A 23412-nucleotide genomic window follows, 5' to 3' on the forward strand; every position below is an offset into this window, starting at 1 on the left:
AATGTAGGTTGCCCAGCTTCCCTGGTGGCGCAATGGTTGAGAGTCCGCATGCCGATGCAGGGGACACGCGTTCGTGCCCCGGTCCGGGAGGATCCCACATGCCATGGAGCGGCTGGGCCCGTGAGCCATGGCCGCTGAGCCTGCGCATCCGGAGCCTGTGCTCCGCAGCTGAAGAGGCCACAACAGTGAGAAGCCCGCGTACCGCAAAAAAAAAAAAAAATGTAGGTTGCCATATAAAAGAAATAGTACCATGTCATCACTTTAACATATTGTAACCATTAACAATACGCAATGAAATAACAAAGCTATAATTCAATTAGAGTGAGTGGACAACTGATTGAAAAATAGTACTCACCAAAGATTTTAAAATTATGACTTTTTAATTAACTGTGTAATGGATTTTACATGCATTGTTTCTGATGTCATAATTCAAATGCATTATTGTAATATCACAAGAGTACTATAGCACGAGATTTTATTTTATATTTATCTTCATCTTACCATGGGATACACCAAAAGATGATATATAGAATTATTTTGCTGATGATTTCCAAATATGTATTTCTATCTTGGACCTCTTCTGAAATCATTATATATATATATATATATTTATATTTATATTTATATTTATACATAGTATTTGATTATATCTCACCACCACCAAAGTTTAATCCTACCACCTAGCCTCATTTTCTCCTCCCTGGACTGTAATCATCTGCTAATGGATATCTTTGCTTCTCTACTTGTCTAGATCAGTCTATTCTCAAAATGGCAGCCCCAGTGAATGCTTTTATGAGCTAGAAACTTATTGCAACCTACTATTGAGCACATAGTAGATGCACAATTAATGTGTACAATAAGTAGGAGTAAATTTAAAAATGAGTAAATCATATAAAACTCTGTACTATGTTAGATTTAAAAGGCAGTGATGGCATGTATTAAGAACATGGCTTAGAGTGTGCAGCTCTACTAGTTTTACAAGCCAAATTTACCACATACAAGTAAAGTGTTATTAAGAAAGCTGGATTATCCATTTTGGGCCTTGATTTCTTCTTTGGTTAAATGGTCTTGACAATAACTTTTCACTAGGAATGCCAAAGCTAAATGAGTTGACATGTAAGAATTTGCATAGTACACTATATAGTCTCTTAGCTATTCTAAATAATATGTATGCACTTATTTTCACTTTCCTTTAATGTTTTCTTTGTACTTTAGGTACATTGTAAACTCTATTAGATATCGGATAGCAAAATGTTTGATAATGATTCTCTGAGCTTCTAGTGACTGTGTGACATTTAAAAGTGTTATTCTCAATATATCTTGGCACTGAAAAGAAGTAATGAATTTTGAACTTGGAAGCTAATCAGGAAGTGAATCTTGCTGTCAAAGCTAGAGGCAGAGATAAAGCATCGGGAATAGAGAACACAGACAGGTAAGTAGATTGGAGCTTTTAGGTTAGAGCAGCAGCATGGAGAAATTCTCATTAACACATCAACCAGGCAGCCAATATTTTGCCAAAATTACTGGAATGAAGCAAAGCCTTTTGCAGAATCTACGGAAAAAGATTTATTTCTTAATGTGAACTTTGAGCAATTTATAAGGCTAATGATTTCTTGAAATTAGCCAGGGCTGTAAATCAAGAGGTAGATGCTTCAGAAAGATGTTTTGAGACTTCTAGAGGATGATCCAAAGGTCCTAGAACAAGAATTCCGGTAGCTAGAAAACAGGCCATTCCCCTAACTATAGTAATTGAAATTTTTATTTGTTTCTAAATGACTAAATTTTCACCTGGAAAGCTTTTTATGTTTAACATTTTTTAATGGATAAATCTGTGCAGGTATAGATACAGCTTCTTTTTATGATTTCTATCCATATATTTGAGGGTGGATTGCAATCATCCTTATTATTACCAAATGTGGCAATGACAGCTCTTCCTAAAGTCTTAAAACTGAAGGTTCTAGATATTGATCAGTAAAACCATTAGCATAAACACCATTCCGCAGCCCATTTCCTCATTCTGCTGACTGCAAACCTCAACTGACAGATCCATTTCATTCTTGTTTCAAACCCTTTCTATTAAATGCTTAATACTTCCCTCTGCTGTTCCCAAAATATTCTTGGAGAATAATTGGCTGTAAATATTCAAATATTCTTTTAAAGTAAGTTATTAGTTTAGTTACATGTTGTGTGTAAAACTATTTATTATAATTCAACTCTATTTTTTAAAAACTGATCTCCATTATGCCATTAGTAAATCCTATAGATAAAGGCATATTATACATAGTGAGAAATTCAATTATAAATTATCCTTTACCTAAAAGGCTAATTCCAGGTTTGGAGAGAATTTGAGATTATAAATTTGCAAATTTATGGAGAGTTGTGGAGGTATTCAATAACAAAAAATATACAATTGCATATAAAACTACAGTTTGTTCAACTATTCTTTTTTGAATTTTATTTTATTTATTTACTTTTACAGAACAGGTTCTTATTAGTTATCTATTTTATACATATTAATGTATTATTGCTCAACTATTATTATTTTAATTAACTGAAATGACTCTATAATACTTTTTCCTCTATTTTTTAAATGAATACTCTTTTGCCTCTTCATGTAACAGAAACTTTGTAATTTCCTATAGAGACAATGGAAAGATAGTTCAGTCTTATTTTACAGCATGGTTGATTGAATTTTTAAAAATCTTAAATTAATACTGACAGCTTAGTTTAGGAAAGTTTCTTTCAGTTTGTAAATTCTTATAAGTAAAACTATATGGTACCCTCTTTAGTAGCTTCTCACTCAGATTTTTCTTCCTATCCTGGTTCTTGGCTTCTGAGAACTTCAGCCTTGGACGTCCCTAGACTTGGTCCCTGACCCCACCGTTACAGCAGCTTGTTCTGCTCCCCTGGGTCCTTAGTGGGCATCACTAGGAGACCATGAGCCTTGAGCTAGTGACTCCCAAGCAAGACGTCGTGCAGAGCCTTCTCCAGAGAATCAAAGGCAGGCCTGGGATGCTGAATGAGGTCCACCAGGGACAGATTTTCTCCTAGGAGGCAGGTGGTTGTAAATGTGCCAACAAATCACTGGACCAGCCTGCACCCCAGGATCATCCACAGGGCATAGAGGAGGATTCCCAGGCCGAACTCCATGCCTCTACACTATGGCTCTGGGCACAAGGCTAGAGCTACTTCTTCCTGTTTAAAATCTCTCTGACAAATGCTAAAATCTATCCAAGAATAGGATATATGCACCAATCAAAAATAATTATCAATCACAAAGGAGTTTATATTTGTTAGCCCTCTTCTGCAAACTCCCTGCTGTGGTTCTTGGGCCTATAGAACAATTGAAAAATTTCTTGTATAGATTGAGAGTGCGGGTCACTTTCTCTTGGAGTGTTCTTAGTGTTATGCAAGAGAGGAAAGGCCCATCACTGCTAGAATCTTGACTATTGTACCTACTGACAGCTATGTACAGTCCATGATATTTAAATATGAGTGAAAGAAACAATAGCCATGTCATTTCTCCCCTTTATGTTTTTCCTTCAAAAAACCTATGTTCATCTTCATTGTATAATCTTACTGGTATGCATCCTTGACCCCTTTGCTCAGCAAATATCATAAAATCTACACAACATATGACTCAAAAATATTTCCTTCCTAACACACACAAAATTTGTTGGATATTCTGTGAGTTATAGCAGAAGTTTAAAAGTGCATAATTGCTTAAAGAATTCACTGAAAGGAGAAGAAAGTTTGCCTTTGCACATTAATAACTCAGCCAGATTTGCTATCAACCTTCAGGGCTATCATCACAAAAAGCTTTTTTTTTTTTTTGAGTTTTGTGCTATTTACCAATGTTGACACCACTGACAGATGAATTCTGAAAATTTGATTAACTGTGTTCATAATAAATTTACACTTGGTGTGTGTATTTGTTCATTTATTAAATATTTATGCAACAGTTGGTATTTTGAGGTAATTGTTAAGATGATCAATCAAAAAGGAATCCCCTGACAAAATGAATAAATTAAATATGACATTCATGCATTTTATGATGTATTTTATAAATTGACCAAGTATATGATGGAGATTTGGTGGCAAGTTAGAAGCAGAATCCCTATTCATAAATGATTTAATATGTATTAACTTTCCATGTAAGATATTTCTGCAATGGTATATATTACACAGATGAGTAATAATATATTTTAAAATATCTTAATTTATTTTTAAATAAAATTTGCTGAGATATAACATATACAAAAAATTCTACTGACTTCTGGTTTCAGCGCAGACATGTAAAGAACTTGGAAGGTGTCTCTTAGGTTCTTACAACAGCAAAAATCTCAACAAAATGAAAATCAATGGCTTTTCCTGTACCTATCAGGTAAGTGAGGCAAGGGAAACCACCACCATAAAATCTGGAGAGATGGTTGAATTTAGAGAGTCACAGGAAAGTTCTGCTTTTCTAGAGCAGAAGCTGCTCACGCCATAGTGGTAGGAACACAAATGGTAACTGACAAATTCCTGGAGACTGTGTGAACCAGCTTGCAAGTTAGAAATTCCTTAGCTGCAGTCTTGGGGGAGTTACCTTACTTTCATGGGGTTAGCCTCCAGGAATCTTACCAGGTTTTCATGGTTAAGATTCAAGAACCCCACATCCCCTCAGAGAGACGAGTTTTTAGATAAAACTTTAGAACAATATCCATGAAAGAAACCATAGGTATTTTGGACTTCACTAAAATGAAAACCTTCCACTCCTCAAAAGACATGTTAAGAGAATAAAAAAGACAAGTCACAGAATGGGAGATAATATTTGCAAAACACATACCTGATAAAGAATTTGGATCCAAAATATACAAAGAAGTTTTAAGTCTAACATGAAGGAAACAACTAACCCAATTAAAATTAGGCTAAAGATATGAACAGACACTTTACCAAAGAAGGTGTACACATGGTAAATAAACATAGGAAAGATGACAACATCATTTGTCATCATGGAAATGCAAATTAATTACTACAATGAGATACCACTATGTACCTATTAAAAGGGCTGATACCCAAAAGACCAACACTACCAATTACTGGTGAGAATGCAGAACTACAGGAACTCTCATTCATTGCTGGTGGGAATACAAAATTGTATAACCATATTGAAGACAGTTTGGAAGCTTCTTGCAAAGTTAAACAGTCTTATCATACAATCCAGCAATCCTGACCCTCACCATTTACCTAATTGATTTGCATAAATACAGATGGTTACCATATATACACGTGTGTGTGTGTGTGTGTGTGTGTATTTATACATGAGTTAATGTGCACATGTACCCCCTTTCTCTGTCCACTGAGAGATCCTAGGAGTGACTATAGTCTGGTGGCAAAAATCATACTTTTTACCCAGATCTAGGTTTCTAATATCATTTTCCAACAGAGTAACTCCAGCTCCTTGGAGCAAGGTTTTTTTTTGTTGTTGTTGTTGTTTTTTGCGGTAAGCGGGCCTCTCACTGTTGTGGCCTCTCCCGTTGCACAGCACAGGCTCCGGACGCGCAGGCTCAGCAGCCATGGCTCACGGGCCGAGCCACTCCGTGGCATGTGGGATCTTCCCGGACCGGGGCACGAACCCGTGTCCCCTGTATCGGCAGGCGGACTCTCAACCACTGTGCCACCAGGGAAGCCCCACTATAAATGTACTTTTGTAGCTCAGAGTATATTTAGTATATTTAAGATCTGAATCTAATTCCCTGCATCTAGACCTACCATTTATCAACTGGGTGCTGGGCATTTTCCTAAGCCTCAATTGTTTATTATTTATTTTTTAACATTTGAGGATAAAGCTACTTTATTGTAAAGCTTAAATGATGTATTGTATAGACATTATTTGATACCATGATTTTTGGGGAAAAAATATTCTTAAAGGATTGCTACTATAGTTTTCTACCTGCAAACAGAACTTACATAATTATGTAAATCTAGCATTTAAAAATCTTTAATAAACAAATTAGAACTGCGACTCTTTTCCATTTTCAGTCAAAACTAAAGCTCAAATCACCGAATACAAAAATTTAGGTTTATATTTTTGTAAGCAGCACATTGATAACATATGTATTTGTCTAATACCAAGTCTGAGGATTAGCTTTTGATAACATCTTAACCCAATTTGGCATTTCTACGTATGCTTAAGTGTCTAGACCAATATTTTGCAGTACATATTTTCCTGATGCTGAAAATGTTCTTTATTTGTGTTCTGAAATATGCTAGCCACTACCCACATGTGGCTTTTTAGGACTTGAAATATGACTGGTGTGACTGAATAATTGAATTTAAAATTTTATTTCATTGTAATTAATGTAAATGTACAATAAATAGCTGCATGTGGCCACGTGTAAGTACTGGGGAAAAAAATCTAAACCAAAAATCATTGGTGTCTAAATAGATCAAATAATTCACAGAAGTTTCCCAATTACTCTTATTGTTTTTAATCAATGTCAAAGTGATCATTTGCCTTTTTATCTCGAAACTTTTTCATTGTCCCTCATTTTTTACCCTAGAATATATCTTAGTAGATAACATTATGCCAAAAGGAAAAAAAAATCACATAAAGCTAATGGCAAACCATAGTAATCATAAGTTTTTCTTAAACTCTTTGATATGGTTCAACAAATAATTTTGTGTTTTTAGTGTAATCTCTATGTCTTGATTTTATTATCTGTAAGATGCTGATAACACTAGGAAGACCTACTCCATATAATTTTGAATTAGCCAACCAAAGGAATGCATACATGATAACATATCATGCTTTACAAAGTGTGAAGTCAGGATAATGAGGTGGTTAAGAGCAAGAGCTTGGAGGTCAAACCAGTCTGGGCTCAATGATAGCACTGCCATTTAATAATTGTACTGCACCGAACACACTATTTACCTGCTCTAAGTTTCAGATTCATCATCTGTAAAATATCAGTAATAATGCTGAGCTTCAAAGATGTTTGTGTAGATTAAGTAAGACAATGTTGATAAAGCCCTTGGCACTGAGTACAGAGAGGTTGGCAAAAGGTAATAGCTCAAAAGAGCAGCCGTGTTAGTGTGGTTACTACTGCTGTTGTTATAAAAACATGAGAAATACAACTTCTTCTGATGATTTTTTTTAAGTGCTGATTGTCAAGTTAAAAGATATATCCCCCAACATATGAATTCAAAAATAATTTGAGTAGACTTTGCTTTAATTATAAGACAACTACGGTTAGTGATGATTTTTTAAATTAAGCAGATGGAAATCTCTCTGAAAAAGACTGAAGATTTTTAAAAACTGAAACAGTGAAAAAAATAAATAAAATAACTATAGAACACAAAGGTGATGGAGTGTCAGAAATGGATGAATGCCTTCTGGCTGCACTGAGGCACCCATGCAGTACGTTTTTCAGCAATCTGCACGTCCTGAGTCCCCCTTAGGCAGTAAAAGTAAGGAGTATAGTTGACTGATCCTAGAAATTATGATTAGTGGCTTGGCAACACAGCCATTTTTGTTGCCTGCTTTTTGTCTAAATTTCACATGGCAAATGTCCTAAATAAGTAAACTTTTCTGAACTCTCTAATGAAAATTAATGAGGTGTCTGGCTAAGTCACTTGGAATTTGGGGGGTTGCAGTGAAGACACATCCTCAGATGACTTTAATTTTTAGAGTTCTTCAAAGAATATACAGGAAAGTAAATGAACAGAAAATGTTCTCACTTTGAACAGTTTGAATCACTATTTAGCCAGACATAAAACATGATGGTGTTTCTCAGGAGCTTGAAGATCATGGAGAAAAAAAAAAAACAAATGTATCTTTAGCAAACCTCCAGACCAAGACTGCAGTTGCTTTCCCTAGCATCCCACAATTCAGTGGATTCAGCCCACAGCCCTTCAAAGTTCTCCTTACATTTCTGTTTATTTCATGGACTCTGATGAGTCATGGTTTCAGCTAACTTTCTTCTCTTCACTTCTACATTCTCGCATCATCTACTTTCTTCCCTGTTTGAGATTTGAACTCCTTTACGAATGAATTTTTTTTTTAATAGTCATTCTCTATTATAGGGTCTTTTTATACTCAAGTAGTTACAAGAAAATGATTAGGCCACTTCCTAGCTATAGATCAGCTGCTTTGGTGCCATTTCCACTCATTGTTCATCCAGCTAAGGTTAGAGCTTCAGGGTTACATGCTACAAAAACACAATTGAAGAATAAAGTGATCTCCAGAGCAATACTGTTAGCTAGCATTGCTCTTGACCTTTCAAGTACAAATACTTTTTTCTTTTTGGTAGAAAAATATATGACAGGTTTATTTGCAGTTTGCTTAGACTCTCATCTGAAAATTTGCTCATTACATAGCTAAAAACGTATGCACATTTTTAGTCATAAACTCCTCTGGGTGTGTTAATGACATGTCAGATCTTACCTGTAATGACATGAAATCCACTTCTTAATTTTTAATCTACCATTTTAAGGAAAGTACACACAAAAAAACCCAATTACTCTTGTAAAGAATTAACTAGTACATTTGGAACTACATTATTTTCTGAACACAGTTCCATTTTATGATTTTTAAAAATAATTCTCTATTTCAAAACTGCATTTTTGTAGAATAAAGTTTAATAATGTCAGATTCATGAATAATATCTACTTGTGGGAAACACTGTATTACCTGTCAGTTAGAAAATTAATCAAGGTAGAATAGTTTACATTTTGATCCTTAAAGATGATGTAAATGGTATTATTTAATTAATAATATACTAAAAATTACTCATAATTACATAAATCTGAGGCTGAAATCACATTACTTGTGGGTTAGATATTTGGTGATCTAGATCTTATCAAAGAAAAATTTCATTCAGATATTTCAAAATATTTTGCATAAAAATTTTAGGGCATAATTCATAAATCATTTTCTAGTCAAGACTAAAAACTAAATTTGTTTTTACCTACCCAGTGTTATCTACAATGGATGTTTTTGCTAAAATTGTAATAAAATATATAAAAACATAAGGTTAAAGCATTTAGCATAGTCTCTTTTCTTCTATCCAAACAGTTAAAAAATTAATCAACAAGCATTTTATTTTATTATTTATTAATTTTTATTGAGGTAAAATTGACATACAACACTGTGTTAGCTTCAGGTGTACAACATAATGATTTGATATTTGTATATATTGCAACATGTTCACAACAAGTCTAGTTAACATTTGTCACCATGTATAGTTATAGAAATCTTCTTTTCTTTGTTTTCTTTTTTTTGAGGACTTTAAGATTTATTCTCTTAGCAACTTTTTAAAATACACAATAGAGTATTATTAACTATATTCCCCATGCTGTACTTGCCATCCCCATGACTTATTTATTTTATAGCTGGAAGTTTGTACCTTTTGACTCCCTTCACCAATTTTGCCCATCTACCTCCTACTTCCAGCTCCACCCCCAGCAACTATCAAACTGTTATCTCTATCTATGAGCTTGTTTTGTTGTTGTTGTTTGTTTGTTTGTTTAGATTACACATGTAAGTGAGTTCATATGGTATTTGTCTTTCTCTGTCTGATTTATTTCACTTAGCATAATACCCTTAAGGTCCATCCATGTTATCACAAATGGCAGGATGTCACTCATTTTTATGGCTAACTAGTATTTCATCGTGTGCATGTGTATACATATACATACACCGCATCTTCTTTATCCATTCATCTATCGATGGACACTCCAGTTGTGTGTGTCCATATCTTGGCTATTGTGAATAATGTTGCTATGCGCATTAGGGTGTACATAGCTTTTCAAATTAGTGTTTTCATTTTCTTCACATAAATACCCCAAAGTGGAATTGCTGTATCATATGATAATTCTATTTTTATTTTTTTAAGAACCTCTATAGTGTTTTCTACAGTACCTGCACCAATTTACATTCCCACCAGCAGTGCACAAGTTTCCTTTTCTCCACAACCTCGACAAAATTTATCTCTTCCTTTTTTTTATAATAGCCATTTAACAGGTGTGAGGTGATCTCATTGTGGTTTTGATTTGCATTTCTCTGGTTAGTGATGTTGAGCATCTTTTCATGTGCCTGTTAGTTGTCTCTATGCCTTCGTTGGAAAAATACCTATTCAGATACCTGCTAATTTTTTAATCAGGTTGTTTGTTTTCTGCTATTCCATTGTATGAGGTTTTATTTTTTAAATGTATTTTGTATTTAACCCCTTGTTAGATATATAATTTGCAAATACTGTTTCCCAGTCAATAGGTTGCCTCTTCATTTTGTTGATGATTTCCTTTCCTGTGCAGAAGCTTTTTAATTTGATGTGGTCCCACTTGTTTACTTTGGCTTTTGTTGCCTTTGCTTTTGGAATTAGATTCAAAAAGTCATTGCTGATACCAATGTCAAGGAACTTACCACATATGTTTTCTTCTATGAATTTTATGGTTTCTGGTATTACAAACATTTATTTTTAATGCAGACACTCACAAGGAATCTGTATTGCTAAATTTGAATTCAGTGAGTACAGGGTATATTCTGACAATATGGGTCTTGAAATTCATCCCTAAGTACTTACAGTGTAATCTTTGGTCGATCATCAGTCAGTAGAGTCACAAAAGCATGATTCATAAAGTAAAAAATGGACACATTAGACATTATAAAAGTTAAAAAATATCTTTTTTCTGGAAGTCACTATGAAGATAATGAAAAGACAAGCCTTAGGCTGGGAGAAATTATATGCAAAGGAAATATCTATAAAGGGTTTGTATCAAGAATGAATAATGGGGACTTCCCTGGTGGCGCCGTGGGTAGGACCCCTCGCTCGCAATGTAGAGGGTCCGGGTTTGATCCCTGGGCAGGGAACTAGATCCCACATGCGTGCTGCAACTAAGAGTTTGCATGCCGCAACTAAGGAGCCCATGTGCCACATCTAAGACCCAGCAAACCAAATAAATAAATAAATAAAAAGAATGAATAATGTACTGTCAAAACACACACAAAAAACAATTCAATTAAAAAACGGGCAAAAGATATGAACAAACTTTTCACCCAAGAAAATAACAGCAATTGTGCATTATTATCTGTTGTTGCATAGTAATGTTGACGCACTTAGCAGTTTAAACAAAATACCTTTATTATCTCTCAGTACCTGTGGGTTGGGAATATTAGCAATGGCTTAGCTGGGCCCTCTGCTTCAGAGTCTCTCACTAGACTGCAGTCAAGATATTGTCCAGGGCTGGGGTCTCTTGTAAGACTCACTGGGTGAAAGATCTACTTCCAAATTTAGGTGGTTGCTAGCAGGATTCAGTTTCCTGCAGTTGTCAAACTGATGGGCTCCTTTCTTTGCTGGTTGTTGGCCAGAGGCTACCCGCAGCTCTTTGTCACATGAGCTTCTGTATTCTGTTGATTAGAATTAAGTCACAAAATCACGTCTATGCTAAAAAAAAAAAAAAAAAAAAAGGAGGGAGATTTTACACAAAGGCATGAAATATAACAAGATGTGGGGATAACTGGGGCCATCTCAGAGTCTGCCTGCCACAGTGAGCAGATAATCACATGAAAAGATGTACACTATAGGGTTTCCCTGGTGGCGCAGTGGTTGAGAGTCTGCCTGCCGATGCAGGGGACACGGGTTCGTGCCCCGGTCCGGGACACATGCCACGGAGTGGCTGGGCCCATGAGCCATGGCTGCTGAGCCTTCACGTCCGGAGCCTGTGCTCCGTGACGGGAGAGGCCACAACAGTGAGAGACCCGCGTACCGCAAAAAAAAAAAAAAAAAAGAAAAGAAAAGAAAAGATGCACAGTATAATTTGTCTTTAGGGAAATTCAAATTAAAACCACAATGAGATGTTGCTAGCCATATATTATAATGGGTGAAATTTAAAAGGCTGATCATACCAGGTGATGACTACTATATAGAATAACTGGAACTCTAATACATTGCTTGTGAATATGTAAAATGGTACAACCACTTTGGAAAACATCTTGGCAGTTTCTAAAAAAGTTAATCTTTTACCTACCTTATGATTCACCAGTTATTCACTTCTAGGGATTTAATAAACATGAGGAAAGGAAGCACAAGTTCATGTACAAGAAAGTCCATAGCAGTTTTATTTGTAATAGTCAAAAAACTGAAAAGAACCCAAACATCAATTTATAGAAGGACAAACAAGTTGTCATATATCCCTACCAGCAATACAATGGAATGAACTATTGATTTCTACAGCGTTGATGAATGCCAAATAATTAAGCTGAATGAAGGAGGCCAGACCAAAAAAAAAAAAAAAAAAGAATACATATGGTATGATTCCATTATATAAAATTGTAGGAAATCCCCCAAAATTTTTAGCAACAGACAGCAGAACAGTGGTTGCCTGGGGATGTGAGAGAGAGTCTGGGAGAAGTAAGAAGAAGGGATCACTGAGTCATGTGGATACGCTTGGGGTGATGCATATATTCATTTTCTTGATTATGGTTTTGCTTTCCTGGAGTATACTTATTTTGAAACAAATGTACTTTAAATGTGTGAAGTTTAATTTCTCCCATTGCATACAAAAAACATCCATTTCAACCCTAATTTTGTTTCTGCCTAGTTCCCTCTTCAGAAAAAAGTCATCCAAAGGATTGTCTAGATTCAGTTTCAACTTCCGCTTTTCCCACGATCCTCTTTAGTCAGTTTCAATATTTTCCATATTCTTCAATCAAAACTTCATTTTTCAAAATCGCAGTGACATCCATAGACTAAGTACGGAATCCAATTCTCATCTTGCTTGACCTAACAGTAGGATTTAATGCAGTTGATCCTACACTCTTTCAAAGACACCATTCCCCTTTGATTTTAGCATACCATGATCAACTGATTTTCCTCACAGTTTCATTTTCTAGTTAGTTCTTAGTCCCAGACCTTTAAACATTAAATTATATAAAATGCTTACAGCACTACTTTTTAAATTATTAAAGGATTATATTAAAGTATACAATTTAAAAATATTATTTAAATTATTAAAATTGTCATTTAAAATGTGAGAATAAAACTCTGAGTTGAAAAATGGGTATTATGCTCTGAGAATATGTAATTTGATACTAAGAGAGTCAGTTAATTTCCTTAGTACTTAGTTTACTTATCTATAAATACCATATCCTTTAATTCTATTATTAATTACATGTGGTAAATTAATGACTCATACATAGTCAGTTAACCAGATGCATCCCTTCAGTATGGCATAACACAAATAATTAATAAAATATGTGTTGAGACATAGTAGACCCTACTTTACAAACTAAAATTCAAATACATATGGATATATTATCTTTTTTTACAAGGGTCTCTATATATAGAGAGAGACAAACTCAAGGTTATATTCTACCTTTTACAGTGGTATTCATTGTACGCTTTAATTATAAGAACATTTATATTTATATTATTCACTTACTTATTTCACAATTTAGAGATGGCTCGAAATGAAAAGAAAAAATTTAAACTATATGTATTAAAATATATTATCTCACATAAAAAATATTTTGACTTCACTGCTGTCCCTTATCAGAATGTATGCTAACTAATTAAATGTTATTTTAAAGGACTTACAAAATGAAGATTAAATATTTTCCAAGTGTAGTTTGTAAAAAAAAAAAAAAGAAAGGAAAAACAACACGACACCCCTTGCTCTTGCTGTTCCTTTCGTTCCCTAAATTTATAGCTAATTTTCACAAGTCATAAAGTTCAGGATTACACATCCCCCCACCCACAATACTTCCCAGCTTTTAAAAGAGCTTAACAATTTATTATAGCAATTTAGCAAAAGTACTGCTGCTTCCTGTCAGAATTTACTGGCATCTTTGCTCACAAGCTGAACATAAAATATGTCAATGTGACCCTTATCAGTATCCTTGACGCTTGACATTGATAGCACATCTCCTTTCCTCCAATTTTATGTGCATGTTTGATAGATCAGCTAAACCTGGAATGCCTTTAAATTTCTATAGTGAAATTCTTGGATTTGCAGAAAACAAATTCCTATGAGAAGAACAATATGTTGAAACAAAACAGAAAACTTAATAGAGACGATTTATATAACCTGCTAAAATTAACAAATATTAAGTTATATTTAATAATCACATCTAACTTTAAATCAAGTAATTTATAATTATAGGGAAAGTATACAACAGAATTTATGGGATTCCTTCCTCAAAGAAGAGTGACGCGTGTTATTATCATTCTCTGGTCCACTTCGTATTTCTCTCACTAAATTATCCAAGAATAATAATAGTGATTTCTCTCCAGCGCCCTCACTCACTTTTTTTTCACATGCAAAGATGTGGACCCCAGTGGAAAATAATATCTAGGCCCATCAACACCTTAACAGTTGGTTCATGATACTATAAATGAAAACTGTTTTCCAAATAATGTTAGTATCTCTCTCTATCACCTCTGTGTCATCATTTGCATGATCTTATAAGATTTAGAAGGCCCTGAAGGCTGCCGGTGCTTTTGTTCCTTTGCTTAATAACTTCATGTGACATTAACATCAATAATCTTCACTATTTACATGCCAATAAAGCTCATATATTGGGGAGCTTATGCTCCCAATAGAATATTGTAGGAAATGAAATTTATTTGTAATACTGGAAAGCAGAGTTTTTAAGGTAATGAAGAAGTTATCTTTACCATTTATCCTTGATTTTGAAGGTGAAATTTTTCAGTGATTTATTTTACCTGAAAAGTTCTTAATAAACTTTATTAAAATAACACTGTTATAATATTTTTCTTTTATTATTTATTTGTGTATCCTAATGTCAGAGGTGAAAAGCCCAAACTAATATAGAGAAGATTTAATTATAAATACGAGAAGAATGCTAGGTTGTCTGAGAGAAGCATTTAGACAACATAAATATGTATATCATTGTATATATATATATATACACACACACACACACACACACACACACACACACACATGTATGGTGGTGTATATTGAAATTTATTTCTCTAAGATACTGATTTTATTTAAAATTTGAAATTATTTTAGTTTTAAATGTAACAAATTTTAAAACTTATAGAGTGATAATATAATTGCACATGTTATAAAAAGCACACAGTTTATTGCCTGATAAGTCAATTATTCTGTTTGGAGGCTAGCAGCATTTTACTTTCTTATTGAGACTTGGAGTCCCATTAATAATAATATCCTTTATGCAGAGGGCCATGCCCTGACAATAGCAGGCATATGTAGCATGAGGTTGTCCTCACACTGTGAGGCCCTCTCCACTCTGAGCCAGATGAAGCTTTTATTCCTCACACTCTCTCTCTTTGTGCTTATTTGTATCTGATGTAATATCTTCCAAAAGTGACCATGACAACTACATTTTTTATGCTCTTCCTTTGTTCTCACACAAATACATCAAAAACAACTTTAGTTTTTAAAATGTATTTCATGCTTTTTATCTATATTCCTGTGGAATAATCTGGGTCCATATACTTGTGCTCTTCCAGGTAAAACAAGGTAAACTTCTGCTCTCTGGACTAAATGCCCACGACCACTGCTCTTCCAAGCATTATTTTTTTTTTTAAATTAGAAGTGATCAAACGTATATTAACAACTTTCTTTTCAAGTTAACCACATTTATTTCAAGAGAAAAATTAAATATTTGGCTCCTGTTATCAAGAATTATCTCAATGAAAAAACGTGTATTTAAAAAAAAACTTTAGAAGAAATTGAAAATACCCTTAAGTTACTACTTTAAAAAAAGTATACTCTCATTTCTTCCAAATTTCACAGAATAGGTAAATTCCATCAATTTTGTTTTAAAATTTACAAAATTTTTGAAGCCTTCAACATCAAAATGTACAGTAGCAGAGCTAAAATAATGAAGAATGAAGAAACAACAACAGAATCAAACCAGTAAAAGGATTCTATAGACCCATCTAACCAAAAGTACAGGTACGGACTCCTGATTCAAAGATCAACAAATCAAATTCATAACATATGGTATAAACCCCCCACAAAAGTCGAATAGGATTTATTATACTTGAATGAAATTATAGGTTGAGAGTCAGAAATCAATCAAGTTAACAAATCAAATTAGTGGTTGTTTATGAGGAAATTATACTGCTAATGTTGTGTTATTTTGCAAGGTATTTAGAGGAACACACGGTATTCTAAAAGCAATTGCTAATATAGTTACAAGTCTTGTCATTGAAGTGAACTCATTAAAAAAATCATAAGGAAATGAAGAATGGCTTTAAAAAGTATTCAGGGATAGTTGTTTAGGTATTGAGGGAAAAAATTAGATTCCATATCACATGTATACAATATTTAAAAAATAGAAGATACATTTGTTCTTCTTTTGCTCCTAAAAGAGCAGATGTTTGAACCCCATGCATTTTATTTTAAAATTTAGGAAATGCTTACAGTTTCCTACATTAACATTTACACTAGCAGAGCTAATCTAATTAAATACAACAAAATCAAAACAAAAAGGATTCTCTAGACAAATCTTTTCTCTTGAATAAAAGATATGATTTTTAAAAGCCTTTAATATACATACATTCAAAGAAAAAATATTTTAAATAATTCATTTATTTGAAAATATTTGCAGAGCACTTACAATCTGCCAAATGAATTCAACTCTTGGAGATAAAGCCCGTGCAAAGTTGTCCATTTTCATGGAGCTTAAGTCTAATGTGAGAGAAAAGAAGTAAACAAGGTTAGAAAGAATAGCAGGAATTGTAAAGATTCAAAAATCAATAGGGATCCAGATCCTACAGTGTCTTGTAAGTCAAACCAGAGACTTTGAGTTTACTTGAGTGAAAAGTCACTGAAGTGTTTTATCATTTTTTTAAGTGCTGTGATACGGCTCAGATTTTTAATTGCATACTGTGGTTGCTGTGTGGAGACTTATTTGAAAGAAAGGCAATGACAGAAGCTTGGACCAGGAGAGAATAGAGCTATTTGGTAATTTTGAAGATCCCTGAAACAAGATTTTATAGTAATTCTTGTTATTTCCCCAAGAAATTTCTGCAGTAGAGCTTTGCACTTGTGAAGGAAGTAATATAGTTATTGGGTAGTGAGCGCGGGAAGGTGCATTTCAAAACACCATTTGGAATTACTGCATTTTAAAGATGCAGATGACAGAGCTTTCATACATTCCAGATGTCGAAACTTTTGTGTGTGTGTGTGTGTGTATTTGTGGGGTGTGTTTAAAAGAGAAAGAGAGACACAAAGAGAGACATAGCAACAGAGACAGAGAGAATTAAAAGCTGACACCAAGAATAATGAGCCAAACAACTAGAAAAAGGGAGTTATCTTTAAACTGGACGGAAGAGCAGGTCTGGGGAGAATCAATAGCTCAATTTGCATATATTAATTTTGAGAGTCTTAATAGACATCAAAGTGGAGAAGTCAGAGAGTGCTGGGCATAATGCCTAGTGCTCAAGTGTGATGTTAAATACCAGGAAATTAAGAACACAAAAGTTAGTAAGTGTAGACAGGAAAAGAGAGGAAGTCAAGCCCCGAGCCTTGAGGTTCTCTGACATTAGAAAATAGTCAAGAAGAAGAGAAGCCACCAAAAAGGACCAGGGGTAATTATCAGAAATGTTGGGGGGAGGGGGAGAAACAGGTTAAGTATCCAGTTCTGTGATTCTATCAAAGAAAGTTCAAAAAAGGAGGGAGGAATCAACTATACCAAATGCAGCTGATTCCTAAATTAAGATGAAGGCTGAGAAGTTTTCCTTAGATTGATATGTTAACAATGTGGATGTCCTTTGTATTTTAACATCTTTATTGGAGTCTAATTGCTTTACAATGGTGTGTCTTTTGTATTTTGATAAAAACAATTTTGTTAGAATTGAGTAGGTGAAAAATCTATCGAAGTGGGTGCTTAAATGAATACCCAACCTCTGTATTCTCAAGAAATTACTTATTGGACAGCAGAGGCACATAGTGTATTAACTTTATTTCTGGGCTCAGGGCACACTGAACATGTGCCCTCACATGCCCTGCTTTTATCTAGCTACTTATTCCATTCATTATCTTTTGATAATCTAACACTTGCAGAAGCACTACACATCTTATTAGTAAACTTCATAAAGACAGTTACTAGAGATTGTTGGAGAGGATATTATTCTATGTAATATCTTGTCAGTAACTGATGGGCAAGTAAGATGATAAAATGTTTTTGGAAAAACTGACAAATCCTCCTAAATTTGAACATGGAGATATCAAACACACAGGAATTTTATATTTTGGTGTATTTCCAAGGGAAAAAAACAGGGAACTTGTACTAAAATGTCTGCAGTACATCCACTGTGCCTGTCGGTCACAGTTGCAAATAAAATGCAAATATTCATTGACAAAAGAGTGACTGAATAGTCTTTCATAGTCCCAGAGTGGAATATTATGTATCAGTCAAAATAAATAAATAATAGCAACACAGAAAAAATATGCACAAGTCTTAACAACTTAACATTAAATAAAAAAAGTAATTCTCAGGATTATCCAAAACATAAACTTTTTTATAAAGTTAAAAAATACTCTTGTGTACAAACATAATATATAAAAAATGTGTTCTCAATATAAATTAAAAAGGTAAAATGTATGAAATTAAAACATACTTGGTAGAATGCCATATAAATAGAATACATTATATAAAGAAGAAAGCGGGGCTTCCCTGGTGGCGCAGTGGTTGAGAGTCCGCCTGCCGATGCAGGGGACACGGGTTCGTGCCCCGGTCCAGGAAGATCCCACATGCCGTGGAGCGGCTGGGCCCGTGAGCCATGGCCGCTTAGCCTGCGCGTCCGGAGCCTGTGCTCCGCAACAGGAGAGGCCACAACAGTGAGAGGCCCGCGTACCGCAAAAAAAACCCAAAAAGTCAAGGTATTATTTCAAAATATTGAGGTCAAGCATGTGGCCTGCCAAAGGAGGCATAGCTGACAGTATTATTGAATAAGGAAAGTCCCTGAAGAAGGAACATGCTTTTTATTTTGTTGTCTCAGCTTAATATGGCTTATCCTGACTATAAAATTCATAGTTTCCAAGTTGAGGGGCTTAACATGTGGAGGAAAAATAAAGGTATGCTACCTTTTATTTCTTGAGTTCTCTGAAAATAAAATGTTTATAAAGAAGTTCATAAAGGGTGATATAAATAACAGCATTATGGGAAATAAATCATTGCTACCAGCCTGCTTTGTAGGTTAGCCCAGCAGTTTTGAATACACGTCAGATATACAAATTTCAGATAGGTTTCCCTAGAGTTCAGGAGATTCTTGGCTTTGCATCCTGGTGGATGGTAGCAGTATATCTACTGGTGCCAGGATTTTTATGATTTTGATTTTAATTAAATCCTCACAAAAGTTCTTGGAAATGATTACAGCTATCTTCATTTTTAGAAGCGAGTAGAATTAAAAAGGGCTTAAGTAACCTGCTAAATGCCACACAGTTATTTAATTGCAACACAAGTAGTTAAGTCCAAATCCAACTTGATCCAAATTCAAACTCATCTTACTATACTGGAATGCCAGTGCTTTTTGTGGAAAGACATCTTATTAATACCATGTTAGCAGTATTTATTTCCTGTAGAAATAATACATGAATGAAAACATAAATATGTGGGTAATTAGCTTAATTTCTTAAAGAAATTAATGAAGACACAGGCTAATTATGTATAGATCACTAACCATTGAGTGCCAACAATAATGTTCATAAGTCACAGAGAAGATCTATTTGAAAAAGAAGTATATGAACTAGAAAAATAATTGCCACTTGCATTAATGAGCATCATCAGAAGCAATGACAAAGATACATTAATAATTAAATTTGAGAAATACAGTGTTTAAAATATATGAGAACAAATAATACATCCTCATGTTAATTAAATGAAATTGTTTCAACATTTAAAATAGAAGTAAGAATACCTAGGGATTATAATGTACTTAAGAATTAAAAATTAAAGAATATTTTGGGTGTTTTTGTTAAGAATAAGGACTCAATACCTTAAAAAAAAGAAAATTCATTATTCCCTACAACATTGAATGCCTATGAAAAAATAGGACCGTAACCTCGGTAAGTAGAAAGTTTAATTTTACATACTTAAAAGTCTGTTTCCTCCATCAAATTCAAGGGTTAAGTCACAGAAATATTCTAAGATTATAATACCCCAGCTCTGTGGCAAACTAGAAAGGACAGTATGATAGAAATGCACTCATCTAAACATTATTATTTAAATAATTTAGTACCTTTTCATTTGCCTTTGCATATTTAAAAATGTAAATGGATTTCTCATATTAGGAAGCATCCTTTTCTGAAACCCACATGAACATAATGCATGAACATAATGCATAATAGAGAAGAACTATTTTCTTCAATAAAAAAGAAACTCTGGATGCTAAGTCCTAAAGATATATAAATTATTTCATGCCAATATGTCACTAACATTTTGTTCATTAAAATAAAATGTCATTGATATTTTAAATGGCCTTTCAATGATTAATAACATTTTAGTTTTCTTTTTCTCTCTTTGGAAACAATATTGGAATCTCAATTCAAAAAATACTAAACTTTACAAGTAATATTAACAGAATATACAATTGAAGTATTCAAATATATTAGAATATAGAGATTGGAAAAAAATGAAGAAAATTTAGTTGCACAAAACAGTTTATGCAAAATTAAGAAAGCTACAGAGAATGTTTAAAGTACATATTCAACTTCAGTCTAATGTCTGCTGTAAATAATGTCCTTTCTCATTAAAACAGAAACTGTTCATAGAAAAAAAAATCATGTTGTATTAGGGAATAATCAACATAATTTTTCTCATTGAGTACTTACTTGTGCCTGGAAGTTTTATTGGTTCTCCTTTTATGTCCATATGCCCTTGATAATTTCTGTTTTAGGTTTCCCTCCCTAAAATTATTTCCTGAGGAAAGTAGGGGTGGGTACAGTGCATGTCTCATTCAATATCGAATTATGCAATGCAGTGAAAGTTACATATAGAGTATATCTGGAGTTTAACATTAGCTATTAGGAAAAAATGGCTCAAAGATTTTTTCCCATGAGGTGAAATCATTATTATATATATTTTTTAATGTGCTGATGAAAATGCCTTCTCTTCGTACTATAGCAGAAATCCTTGTGGCACAGCTATAAACAAATAAGTTTTAAAAATAAAGAAAAGAAACTCACAGAGCAGAGCAACATTCCCGAACTTAATACATGGATGGGAAAGTGCGTAATCTATTATTCAAATTCTACTGCGGCAAATTCAAAACAAACAAACAAAAATTAGTATTGGGCAAATGTCTAAAAGCATAATTGTGTTCTTTCTGTCTCTAGCTACAAAAACTGTGGTAATCACAGACTCATCTACAAAACTGTGGATAAGAGTTCACAGCGAGAGCTGCCCTAAGGATTTGTCCACATAGTACAAGGCAAGAAACTTGATATTTCTCCTCTGGCTTATTTTTAAATGCATAACCAGTTAAGAGACAGTTAAGAGTCACTAAAAATTACCCTTTTGGGGGTCCCCACTTATGAAGTTACCAAGTTGTCACTTCATTTAAAATTTGAAGACAGTCTTATACTGAGTAGAAAGTCCTAAAATGTTCAGCACTAACATCACATAAAGTCATACATCTTGCTTCTTTCTTTGTTTAGTACGGAAAATATCTTTCCAGGAAATTATGGCAGGGCTTGGTAGAGCAAAGCATCAAGAGAACTTTAAAATGGCAGCTACAGCTTAACTACACAGGCTGACAAAGGCAACGCCACATTTACATCAGCTGTTATGATGTCTTCATTGCGATATTGTGTTTGTCTTCCAACTTCACCATCTGCCTCCTGGTTTTAGTTAGAGCTTTTTCCGTAGAACTGTATGCTATGAATTTAACGTTTAGTACATAACACGGAACACGTTTTCTTAACAATTCTTTTCACAATCTTTTCTAATATAAGTCTTTCAAAATTCAATACCTACTCATTGGTTTCCTTCTCACAAGGTATCTGTCACTGAAGGAAAGTTCCAGTTGATGGATTTAAATCTGGCACGATATCCCCACATTCCACTGAAACTGAGAAGATATGAAAGTAGAAACATAAGTAAATTGAGCAAATGTATGCAAACCACAAAATATTGTGCGTATGTTTCTTGAAATATGTTTGTTTTCTTTTAGTCCCTTACAATTAATTCTAGAATCAGTCTTCCTTTCATCATTTTAGTCTTGTCAAATGAGAACCCTAGAACCTTGGTGATAAGTAGCAGGTGACTGACAGATTGAATAATCAGCTGAATTGAACTTAACTTCCGAAATCAGTTAAACTTCTTTTAGCTAGTTATGTTTGTTATCATGCCAAGAGGAACCAGAAGCCATTCTGTTTTGTACGAATGGTTTTTGGGGAAAAAATCTACAAAATGTTCATGTCTCTGAGTGAGGCTTTCTTGTGGAGAGAGAAGAAAGTGACAATAGACCACAGAAATAGATCATGAGAAAGTACCGAATATCAGCATTCTTTCTATTTGGAAATCAAGAAAACAGTCTGAATTTTTTTTTTTTTTGCGGTATGCAGGCCTCTCACTGTTGTGGCCTCTCCTGTTGCGGAGCAGAGGCTCCGGAAGCGCAGGCTTAGCGGCCATGGCTCACGGGCCCAGCCACTCCGTGGCATGTGGGGTCCCCAGGACCGGGGCACGAACCCGTGTCCCCTGCATCGGCAGGCAGACTCTCAGCCACTGCGCCACCAGGGAAGCCCACAGTTTGAATTTTTTAGCAAGGAATTTCAATTCTTTCAGGAATTGAATGGGATTACATTACTAGGAGAGCAGCATTCCTACACTTTCTCATCATAATTGATGATGGATTTGATGCCAGGCTCTAATGTTGATGCTGGGATGGGCACCATCATCTCCTCAGCCTTGTTCCAGAAAGTACACAAACTCACCTGCAGGCAGTCACAGCTAAGGGGTATAAGTGTAATGCCACCATCTCTGCTTATATAAGGAACCAGGCAGAAAAATAGATCTCTCATTGTCAAAGCCCATTACCTGCGAATCAGTTTCCAGATTGAGACTCTCGCTCACCATCTACAGCTGAATTCCTACCCTTTGCTTGGAAGATTACTTCCCTCCAGCGCTCCTGATGCTTATATTTGCCCCCTGAACTGCCCCTTTACCATGGGTATCAGGCTTATCTGACTCATTCAATATATTTATTGAATGTGTATCATGCATTTTGCTTTATTGCAGGAGCTGAGGTTCAAGAGTGAACAATAAAGAAGAAGATTCCTCCTTAGGGAGTTTTCATCCAAATGACAGGAAATAGAAAGGAAACAAAGAAAAAAATGTATATATAATGTCATATGGTGCTAAGTGCTGTGAAGTAGAATAAATTCATAAAGGAGATAGAGGATGTGGTGAGGGTTGCTGTTTACCCTACA

The 23412-nt window shown here is 34.4% G+C and overlaps 1 non-coding gene across 1 annotated transcript; it reads left to right on the forward strand.

Annotated features, from left to right (window-relative positions):
• The first annotated feature begins 7229 nt into the window (after positions 1 to 7229).
• Positions 7230 to 7311, forward strand: LOC115867766 (small nucleolar RNA SNORD79). Its single transcript, XR_004045262.1, has one exon. It is a non-coding gene; the product is annotated as a small nucleolar RNA SNORD79 (small nucleolar RNA).
• Positions 7312 to 23412: the final 16101 nt, after the last annotated feature.

The sequence above is a fragment of the Globicephala melas genome, chromosome 1 (genome assembly GCF_963455315.2).
Source record: "Globicephala melas chromosome 1, mGloMel1.2, whole genome shotgun sequence".
NCBI lineage: Eukaryota > Metazoa > Chordata > Mammalia > Artiodactyla > Delphinidae > Globicephala > Globicephala melas.